Source organism: Lactuca virosa, chromosome 8, assembly GCF_052849685.1.
Source record: "Lactuca virosa cultivar CGN04683 chromosome 8, Lactuca_virosa_CGN04683_v6, whole genome shotgun sequence".
Classification (NCBI taxonomy): Eukaryota; Viridiplantae; Streptophyta; class Magnoliopsida; order Asterales; family Asteraceae; genus Lactuca; species Lactuca virosa.
The window spans coordinates 274,407,830-274,419,775 of record NC_136433.1 but is presented as its reverse complement, the minus strand read 5'-3'; positions in this window follow the sequence as shown (position 1 = coordinate 274,419,775).

The window sequence follows — 11,946 nt, the reverse complement described above, 5'->3', positions numbered from 1 at the left end:
TGTTCCATGACGAGTCAAGCTTCTCTTCCCATTTATTTATAGGGGTATTCCCTAGAGACAACCGCCCATATCCTAAATCTTTTCCCTACCAAGAAGGTTTCCAAAACACCTCACGAGATGTGGATAAGGAAAGTTCCCTCGTTAGCACATATCAAGGTCCGGGGTTGTGAAGCTTCCGTTAGACGAGAGACTCATGACAAGCTAGAACCTAAAAGTAAAAGATGTATTTTCATTGGTTACCCACATAAGTTTTTTGGATATTTGTTCTACAAACCTAGTGAGAACGTGGTCTTTATAGCATGAAGAGGAGTCTTTCGTGTGAGAGAGCTCATATGCAAAGAGGACAGTAGGAGTACAATGGACCATGAAGAAATTCAAGAGTCAAGAAATGAAGGAACCTTAAAAGATACTAGTGCTCAACCAGAGGATGAAACTCCTGTTGAACCCATTGACAATTTGTTACCTCTTCGACGTTCTAGTAGAGTTAGCATCCCACCAACGTTCTGTGATTTCCATATAATGTCAGATGGTGATATGTTTATCAGTGATCGTAAACTGGTAAATCTGGATGAGCCAACTAACTACAAGGAAGCGATTGTAGGCCCTGAGCCTGCCAAATGGAAAGAGGCAATATATAGAGACATCAAGTACATGTATGATAACAAAGTTTGGAATTTGGTCGATCTAGAACCTGGTCGAAAGACAGTTGGCTGCAAATGGATCTTCAAGAAGAAGACCGAAATGGATGGAAAGTTACACACTTTCAAGGCACGACTGGTTGTGAAGGGATTTACTCAAACCCGAGGGATTGAATACGATGAGACCTTCTCACTAGTTACCAAGATAAAGTCTATTAGGATAATTGTCGCCATAACTCCCTTTCATGATTATGAAAGATGGCAGATGGATGTCAAAACCGCTTTCCTTAATGGGAAGTTGGCTGAAGATGGTTACATGAATCAGCAGAGGGTTTTGTAGATGCAAAGTATCTTAATAGAGTATGTAAGCTTGAGATATCCATTTATGGATTGAAACAACTGTCTCGCAGCTGGAATCTTTTCTTGCATGAGAAAGTCAAAGAATTTGGTTTCTCTAGGAGTGAAGATGAGTCATATGTGTATGTCAAGGCTAGTGTATATTGATGCCATACTCCTTATAGGAAACAACATTCCAACTTTGCAAGAAGTAAAGTCTTGGCTTGGAAAGAGTTTTGCTATGAAGGATCTAGGAGAGGCAACCTATATTCTTGGGATAAGAATCTTAAGGGATTGAAAAAAAAGACTAATTGGTCTTAGTCAAAGTAAGTACTTGGATAAGGTACTAAAACGTTTTAGTATGGAAAATTCCAAGAAAAGAGAGCTACCTATTCAGAGTAATGCCAAGTTGAGTAAGACTCAAATCCTTAGTATAGATGAAGATATAGCGGAAATGAGTCATGTCTCATATGCTTCGACTGAAGGATCAATCATGTACGTTATGACATGTACTCGCCCTGATGTGTCTTTTGCGTTAAGCATGGTCAGTTTCTTTTAGGGAAATCCTAGCAGAGCTCATTAGAGAGCAGTGAAGAACATTCTCAAGTATTTCCGAAGGACAAAGGAACTGATTCTAGTCCTTGGTGGCAGAGATACATTGAGAGTAAATGGGCATAGTGACGCCATATTTCAAACAGATAGAGACAATCTTCGTTCTCAATTTGGCTGGGTGTTTCTGTTAAATGGAGGAGCAGTTACTTGGAAACGTTACAAGAAAGACATAGTGGTTGACTCTACTTATGAATCAGATTACAAAGCAGTGAGTGAAGCATCAAAGGAAGCTACTTGGATGAAGAACTTCATCGGCGACCTCAGAGTAGTTTCGAGCATTCAGGAGCCAATGGAACTTTTCTGCAATAATGAAGGAGCAATTGCTTTGACCAAAGTACCATTATATAAGATATAGAGTTGAAGAAGGTCATCTCATAGTTAAGAGAGTGTCTTCAAAAGACAATCATGCAGATCGTCTCACAAAGGCTCGGAGTAGGGTTAACCATAATAAACACACTGAGAGCATTGGTTTGAGAGATGATATTAGTTTTAGTGGTTAGATGATTAGTTTGAAACTTGTAGCTGAATAAATGTAATTGATTTTGGTGATTGAATAATAGATATTATTTATGAGTTTGATTACTGCCTTTGTCAATTATTTATTCTTGTGTTTCGGTTGGAATGTTTTACTTCCTGAATAATTTGATTATTCAAAGCTACACAGTTGCTCATACATTAGGAAGTAAGTAGTGAATGAAGACTGTCATGAACTGGATTATAGATTTTCTAAGGAGTTTAGATATAGCAATTGTGTTGCTACAACGTTCATGAGTACTTAGAAAAATGGGGATTTTAAGTATTGGATAAATCAACGCTCAGAGAACTACTTCAAAGATTCTATCACAAGTAATTCTGAAATGATAATATCTTATATTCTTGAAATGGAGATATATTAGTGGTAATTTACAAATCGGTTGTACATTGGTATTGCGAAAACGGATCAGTAACTTGGTGTTATAAAACATAGTGTCATGTGTGATTTGGAGAGTAAAGGATACATGCATATGAGTCAAAGTTTATACGTTCCTTTTTTCCCTAACAGGAAAAGTGATATCTTTGGGCCCCTCGGTAATTTGGTGTTGACTTATAGTGATGGGCCCAACCAGGACTAAATTGATGTGTTTAATTAGAAGTCTTATGAGGTCATCACAAATCAGGAAATGGGGAAACAAAATTTTAGACAATGAAATTGATTCTGATCCATGTCTCGTGTCCATACGATATCTTGTAGAATGAAGGAATATTTGATCACTTATCTTAGGACTAATGTATGATCATATCAGAGACTGGAGTTGCTTTTGGAAGCACCCTTTGCTGATAATTTAGAAGTTATAATGACAAATGTAGTTTTAGACTTATCCAAGGGGGAGACTGTTCGATTAGGTGTCTAAGCCAATAACTAAATTGGTATATACCTGAATTATTAACAAACTCCTTTTGGGTTTCCCCCAAACCTGGTAATTAAATAGGATGTTTTTAGAGAGAGACTGGTTTATTAATTTATTATATGATTAATAAATAGCACTAAATGATTTATTAATATATTTTGAGAATAATATATTAATTAGAAATAGTATTATTTAATTAAGAATTAATCAGAAATTAATTAGAATTAATTTGGGATTAATTTAATAAATTAAAAGTGGAAGGACCTAAGCTTTAATTGTTCAATAGTTGAACAAAAGAGGGATTCTAGAATAGTCCAAGTTAGACCAAAAATTAGAGGCTTCCTTAGGGTTCTAGAATATCACTTGAAGATAATTAGGAAACCAGATAACTACCTGATTTAAGATATTATTATTTTAATCAAGTAAGGGTTATCTACGGTTTCTTTGTCAGCTATAAATAGGGCATTCCACCCTACAATTTTCGGCCACTCCTATAGCTAAGATCATAGCCGAAATTTTGTCACTCTTCTCTCTTCTCTTCAAGTTTCCTAGTTGCTAGGGTTTGGTTGTGAACCATCAGAGGCACGAGATTTCTGGTGCTAGCTTCCAAGAGTTTTCAAGAAGGATTGTTTGATTGTTTACTACAACAATCAAAGGCATGTAATCTTCTTCTATGAATTTGAAATTAGCTAGGGTTATAGGGTTCTTGTTGTTCAATAAAATGTTACTTCAATAGTGTCATGACTAGATCAAATAGGTTGCATGTACCCTTAAGTGTATAAGGATTTATCCGCATTATTTCATGTAAAACCCATCATATATGACTAGTGTATGGAAATTCTAAACCAATGGATTAAATCTCCTAAGTTGTGAAGTAAAGTTTACATATGTATGATGTGGATATAATAGTATAGGTCCTGTACTAGTATAAACACATAATACATACACGAACTCGGTGGAACCATGAAGGGGTTTTGTGAAATGTGATAAAGATTTGAGTGATTTATGGACTAATTGAGCACATACCTTGTGTCAAATAAGACTTGTGAAAGAACTTAAAGTATGTTAATAGACGATGGAAAATTTTAAAAACTTTGCCTTTTTTTTCAAAGTCAAACAACTAGTATAAAAATGAAAATTATTTGGTATACTTATTATAGATGTTGAAAATGGAGTTTGTAATCTTTTAGTACTATTGGTAGTGAGTTAGAAACACCAAGGAATGAAGCAAATTGAGCTATTTAATTTTTTTGGAAATCAATTAGCTAAAAAAACATATAATTGACTTTTGGTGAAAGTCTAAAATGGGACAAGAATTGGAATTCCAAACTTATGATTAAGAAACTGATTGAAGTTGGTTATTTAGGACAAGCTTTGTTATTCCATAGGAGTGAGAACTTCAAATTACAAGCAAGTTGATTAAAAAATGAATGGAATGGAATCATGAATTCCATCTTTAGATGAAAGTAAATGTTTGGATGTGATCGATGACCGTGGAAGGTCAGCTAATAACTTAATTAGTGAAATGGTGATATGATGATGAGAGTGAGATAGTATAAGAAAGCGTGACCGAGATAGTTTGCAAAGAAGCATGATAATGTTGAATCAAAAAGATCTGTTGGGATCCTAACGAGTTGGCAACCAGATGACAACATTATCAAGTGTCAAGCGTGACGGTAGATGTGGAAGAAGGGTGTCCTCGTGACACCGGGATATTAGTAAAAGACGAGCGATGGTGCATTAACCTAATGTACTAGACTAGCAGGTGAAGTCATCACAAGTAAAAAAGGGTAGTGAAAGATACCTCAAGGTATTCCTTGAGCCTGAAAGAATTCAAGCAATATGAAGACCATCTTGAATTATACAAATAATGAGAACTAAAAATTGATGATAATGAGTCCATGAGAGTACCTCATCGTAAGATGCTAGACCACCATGATGAACGGTTTAACATAAGTAACTTTATAAGCTCTACTTACATGTTATGTGTTTGGTGATGAAAAGTTAAGATTGTGTAGAGAATGTAATGATGGTGTCAGAAGAAATAATACTTTAAGATATGATAATGTGATCATGAAGAAGCAATATTTGGAAGATGTTTTATGAATGATCAAGGAGGAAGACAACTTCCCATGATGGAATATTGAAGAACTCAAACTGAAAATCAAAGATCTTATAGTTATAAAAAGGTACGGGCAAGAATAAACACTTGAAGCTCGTTAAAAAGGGTTGTCAAGAAGGCAATGATGAGTAAAGTAAAATTTTGAAATTCCCATAAATGAGTCTTAGAGACTAACTCTTACCGTGTGAGAATCATAGGGTGATTTAGACCTTAAAAGAAATGCCCTCATTTCTTTTAAGGGGTAGATGGTAAGAAGGATACGAAAGTATGATGATGTGATTTACAATAGCTCATGACACCCTACAGACTGAGTAAGAAAAACACTTGGTGCTCGAAATTATGAGTGACACGAACGAACCAAGGATGCAAGATTTAAAGAATCCAAGCCGTGCAACATGATGACCTGGAATTAGCATACTCAAGTATAATTGAGTACTAGGTTTGGGTATAGTTTTTAATACGGATTCGACAACCGAATAAAAAGCGGGTAGGCCTGAGATAATGAGATCTTCTGCTATGAGTTCATATAGAAGGTAGAACTTCGAGACAAATCATTATGAGTCACTCAACTGTGACCAAAGAATGTGGAAATCAGTTGATTAAAAGTGGTTGTGTGTTAATAAGGAAGGGACAAGAAATAGAAAGAAGTTTGTATGATGCTTAATGCCAACACCCAATGTTTTAATCATAAATGTTTTATGGGATCGGCTTTTGTTAAATGTGGGTGAATACACTAAGCTTTGGCTTAAAGTTATAGGTTAAATGTTTTTCAGGTACCAATGATAACCGTGGGATGGCGAATGCGTGACTATACACACTCATCAACAACTTTGGAGATTTCACATTTATTATATTACTCTGATTTTCATGTAATGTATTTTGGAACAAATGAGTTTTCTTAACATGGGTTTTATGAAAATTGTGTTTTACCTTAATTAAAAATGAGAATCTTGTTTGTGAAAATCTAACGCCCGAGTCGCCAGGTATAAGCTTTAACTATTATTTCAATTAATCAAGGACTAGACCTTGAGTACGTTGGGCGTACACTAGGTACACACGGTGTACTCCTTTGCATTCAAGCATTGAGGATGACCCATACGTACATTGGGCGTACCTATACGTACGTAGGGCGTGCGCCAGGGAGAGGGAGATTGACTAGGAGATGGAGAGGAAGAGGAAGTCGGATCAGGTTCAGGGTTCAGAGGGTTCAGGCAAGAGGCCAACAATATTTGATTCGAGACCGAGAGGCGAGTAGGGTCGGGGCCGCTGTGGCAAGTGTGGCAAGACGCACGATGGATCTTGCAGGGGTGGTGGTGGTTCAGGTTGTTATAAGTGTGGCAAGACTGGGCATTTTAGTCGGGATTGCACAACCACTATCAAGGGATTGAGCCTGATTTGCTTCCATTGCAAAAAGAGGGGCCATAAAAAGGCCTATTTTCCGAGTCTAGCAGTGGTAGGACCGGTTCCAGCTCCTGCTCCGGTGACATTGAGGATTACAGATGGCTGCCACGGCAAGGCGAATGCGCCTTTAGTGAGGAACAAGTATTTTCAGCTGACAGCCGAAGAGGCTCGTGCAGCACTAGATGTGGTGACGGGTATGTATCTTCTCCTTATATATTTATTTATGTTGACTTTCTGCTTATATTTATATGTTTTATTTTAGGATCGTTCCTTCTGAACCGTATCTCTGCCTCGGTATTATTTGATTCGAGGGCTACCCGATCGTTTATATCTCTTGCACTCAGCAAGAGGTTTGTCGATGCTCCGGGGGAGCATGATTGTGTTGGGTTTTGAGCATTCTAACACTTCCTAAGTGTACATGCAACCCTATTAAACCTTGGATCTATGTTTGTCTAAGATACATGCAAAATATTATTTTCCAAGGTTTATAACCTATCTAGCATGGCATGGGGTACTTTTAACCATAAAAGAACTAGATGAATTACATACCTTTTGTTGATTGTTGATTCCTTGGAGTTTGAGAGCCTAGCACCAATAATGTGAATGCCTCAAATGGAAATCACAAATCACCACAAACTTGGAAAATGTATGAGAGAGTATACTAACTCTTGATTTTGTCCACCACACTTACACACACACTTAGGGTGTTTTTCATGCAACATAAGCTTGTTTATATAGTGTACATGGTTAGGGTGAAACCCTAATAACCCATGTCTTTTCCTCTTCCAAGGATCCATGGGTTAAAAGCTCCATGGATCATCCATGGACTTCCATATAAGCTTAGCCCATTAACAAATGAGCATTAGCCCACACCATATAAATATAATAGCCCATGATTTAATTAGTCTTCCTTTTAATCACTAAATCAATTCATAATTAATTCAAGATTAAAACTAATTAAATAACATGACTATATATTAATATATTATAACTTATAATATATTAATAAATCGTAAGTATACAATTCTCATAAAATTATCCATAAATAGTTTGGGTGAAGTGCAACCCAAATGGACCATGCCGGGTCGGGTCAAGTATATACCAAATAAGTTATGGACTTAGACACCTTTTCCAACAGACTCCTACTTGGATAAGTCTAATAACTGTATTTGCCTATATTACTTCAGGAACCAACCCGCAATCGTAGCTCTCGAAAACTCTATTGAACTATGAAGCACCATTTTAGATAAGTGATCATATAATCCTCTGCTCTCATGATATCCGTCGGACAAATACATGGAACAATGTCTTACTTATTGTCTAGCAGTTGTTTCTCGATTTCCGATTTGTTTGACAAAGAACTTAACTGAACACATAAATTTAGTTCTGACCGGGCCCGGTACATAGGTCAAAACAAAATCATCGAGGGGCCCAGATATCGCTTCTATTTCTAGAAGGAACAGATAAACTTCGACTCATATGCTTGTTCTACTACTTGTTGAATTGTACATAAAGGCACGTTTTATAACATCAAGTTACTGATGCGTTTACGTGCAATCAATGCACAACCAATTCATAGGTAACAAATCATATCTCTAGGTTTGAAGACTTATATGATATTATCGTCTCACGATCACTCGAGATAAATTCCATGAAGTGATACAAGTGAGCGTGGGTTTATTCCAATACTCATAACTTATGAGCACTCATGAATGTTGTAGCAACCATTGCTATGTCTAAACACCTTTAGCCATCTACAAACCCAATTCATGACAATCTTGATTCATACCTACTTCCGACGTATGACTGATTGTGGAGGTTTGAATAAATTAATTATTCTGGAAGTCAAAACATGCAAAACTGAAACAATAGTAAATAATTGACAATGATAGTAACACTTTACTCATAAATAAATCACACATTTTATTCATCATCAAACGTCGATTACATTTTACAAGTTTCAGAAAAATTATCTAATCTGTAAAACTAATATCGTCCCTCAGCCCGATGCGCCTCGCATTTTGCAAATGCTTAACCCTCGTCAGTCCCTTCGTAAGGGGATCTGCAGGGTTCTCATCTGACGATACCCACTTCGCCACGAGGAGTCCTTCTTCTATCTTGTGTCTTATGAAGTGATATTTTCTGTCAATGTGGCCGGATCTGCCATGATCTCTCGGTTCCTTGGCTAAGGCAACCGCACTATTGCTGTCACAGAAAATCTCCATAGGTTCCTTAATGGCTGGTACAACTCCAAGGTCTCCGATGAAGTTCTTCAGCTATATCGCCTCCTTGCTGCTTCACTCGCTGCTATATACTCTGATTCACAAGTCGAATCAGCTACAGTCTCCTGTTTGGAACTCTTCCAAGTGATTGCCCCTCCATTTAAGGTAAAGACCCAGCCCGACTGAGAGCGGAAGTTATCCCTATCAGTCTGAAAGCTAGCATCACTATACCCTACTACTCTCAAGTCATCACTCCCACTAAGGGTAAGGATCCAATCCTTAGTCCTCCGCAGGTACTTGAGAATATTCTTTACCGCAGTCCAATGAGCCTTGCCAGGGTTCCCCTGATATCTGCTGACCATGCTCCAAGCGAAGGCCACATCAGGACGGGTACAAGTCATAGCATACATGATCGAACCAACAACGGAAGCATAGGGTAATCGACTCATCTCAACTATCTCATCTTCTGTACTCAGGCTCTGAGCCTTGCTCAGTTTGGCATTGCTTTGGATCGGTAATTCTCCTTTCTTGGAATTCTGTATGTTGAACCTTTTCAACACCTTATCCAAGTAGATACTCTGACTAAGTCCAATTAGTCTTTTACTCATTTCTCTTTAATATCCTTATCCCTAGGATATAGGCAGCTTCCCCTAGGTCCTTCATAGCAAAGCACTTCCCAAGCCAGGACTTAACCTCCTGCAAGGTTGGGATGTCATTTCCTATAAGTAGTATGTCATCTACATACAGTACCAAGAAGCTAACTATACTCCCACTAGCTCTTACATACACGCAAGACTCATCTTCACTTCTCAAGAAGCCAAACTCTTTGACCTTCTCATCGAAACAAAGATTCCAGCTACGAGATGCTTGTTTTAATCCATAAATGGATTTCTCAAGCTTGCACACTCTATTGGGGTACTCTGCACTGACAAAACCTTCTGGCTGATTCATGTAAACATCCTCAGCCAACTTTCCGTTAAGGAAAGCGGTTTTCACATCCATTTGCCATATTTCATAATCATGAAATGCAGCAATGGCTAGCATAACCCTAATAGACTTAATCTTTGCTACTGGTGAAAAGGTTTCATCATAATCAATACCCTGAGTCTGAGTAAACCCCTTCGCAACCAGTCGAGCCTTATAAGTGTGCACCTTCCCATCCATGTCGGTCTTCTTCTTGAAGATCCATTTGCACCCGACTGTCTTACGGCCTGGTACATTGTCAACCAAGTTCCAAACTTGATTGTCATACATGGACTGTATCTCGCTGTCCATAGCCTCCTTCCATTTAGCAGACTCTGGGCCTGCCATGGCTTCCTTAACACTGTTAGGTTCATCCAGATTTACCAGTGTACTGTCACTGATAAATGTATCACCTTCCGTAATAATATGAAATCCATAATAAAACTCAGGTGTGTTCCTAACCCTTGTGGAACGCCTCGGAGGTACAGACTCATCAGCTGGATCAACAGGAGTTTCCTCCTCGGGTTGATTGCTAGTATTTGAGGTTCCTTCACCAATTGACTCTTGAATTTCTTCAAGGTCAATTTGCCTCCCACTGTCTCCTTGGCTTATAAATTCTCTCTCTCGAAAGACTCCTCTCCTAGTCACAAAGACCACATTCTCACTGGGTCTGTAGAAGAGGTAACCAAAGGATTTTTGTGGATAGCCGATGAAAATACACCTTTCACTTCGAGGTTCGAGCTTGTCATGAGTCTCACGCCTCACGAAAGCCTCGCAACCCCAAATCTTGATGTGGTCCAAATTGAGAACTTTCCCAGTCCACATCTCATGAGGTGTTTTGGCAACCTTCTTTGTAGGGACTAGATTAAGGATGTGGGCGGCAGTCTCTAAGGCATACCCCCAAAAAGAGATTGGTAGCGAAGCTCGACTCATCATAGAGCGAACCATGTCCAACAAAGTTCGATTACGCCTCTCAGCCACACCATTCAGCTGTGGTGTCCTGGGAGGTGTCAATTGTGAGACAATCCCACACTCCTTAAGATAGTCGAGGAACTCAGTACTAAGATACTCACCATCTCGATCGGATCGAAGCATCTTGATGTTCCTGCCCAATTGATTTTCTACTTCCTGTTTAAACTCTTTAAACCTTTCAAAAGTTTCTGACTTATGTTTGATTAAGTAGACATAACCATATCTACTAAAATCATCAATAAAAGTCACATAATAGCGATTAGCATCCCTTGTGGCGGTTTTGAATGGTCCACATACATCAGTATGTATAAGGTCCAACAAACCCTCACCCCTCGCACAAGTACCAGTGAAGGGTGATTTTGTCATTTTTCCAAGTAGACAAGACTCACAACTATCATCCGACTTGAGGTCGAACGACTCCAAGACTCCATCCTTTTGGAGCTGGCCTATGCATTTCTTGCTTACATGTCCAAGACGACAATGCCACAAAGATGCTTTATCCAAGCTAGTAGAAGAATCAATATATAATACATTATTTCCTAAATTATCTACAACCGATACAGCTTCATACACACCATCACAAGGTAATGCTTTAAAATAACGAACATTATTAAAGAAAGCATTAATACTACCAACTTCATTATCAAAAGAAAAGGTAAAACCTTGTTTGTACAAAGCATGAAAGGAAATAATATTCCTTGCCATTTCAGACGAGTACACACATTTATTCAAATCTAACTTTAACCCACTATCTAGCAACAAAGTATAAACTCCAATCTTGGTAACAGGTGCAACCTTCTTGTTCCCTATGATTAAGTTTATCTTTCCGTGCTCCACATCCTCACTTCTTCTTAGGCCCTGCAAGTCACAACAGATGTGAATACCACAACCTGTATCAAGAACCCAAGAATTAGAATATGGTGAGTTATTAGACAATATAGTGTAAATATCTGCATGGGATGGTTTCACTTTCCCATCCTTGATATCCTGCAAGTACTTTGGGCAGTTTCGCTTCCAGTGCCCCTTATTTTGACAGTAGAAGCATTCAGCATCCTTAGGGATGGCAGAAGGAGTGATAGAACCACCTTTGGTTCCAGATGAGGAGCCTTCAAGGGACTTTCCCTTGGTACCCTTCGAAGGGTGCTTCCTCTTCTTCCCTTTGCCTTGCCCGATAGCCAAAACAGGGGTAGTAGTAGGAGTAGGAGTAGCAACCGACTTACTCTTAAGACCACTTTCGGCAGTCTTTAGAAGTCCTTGAAGCTTACTGAGTGTGACTTCCTCCTTGTTCATGT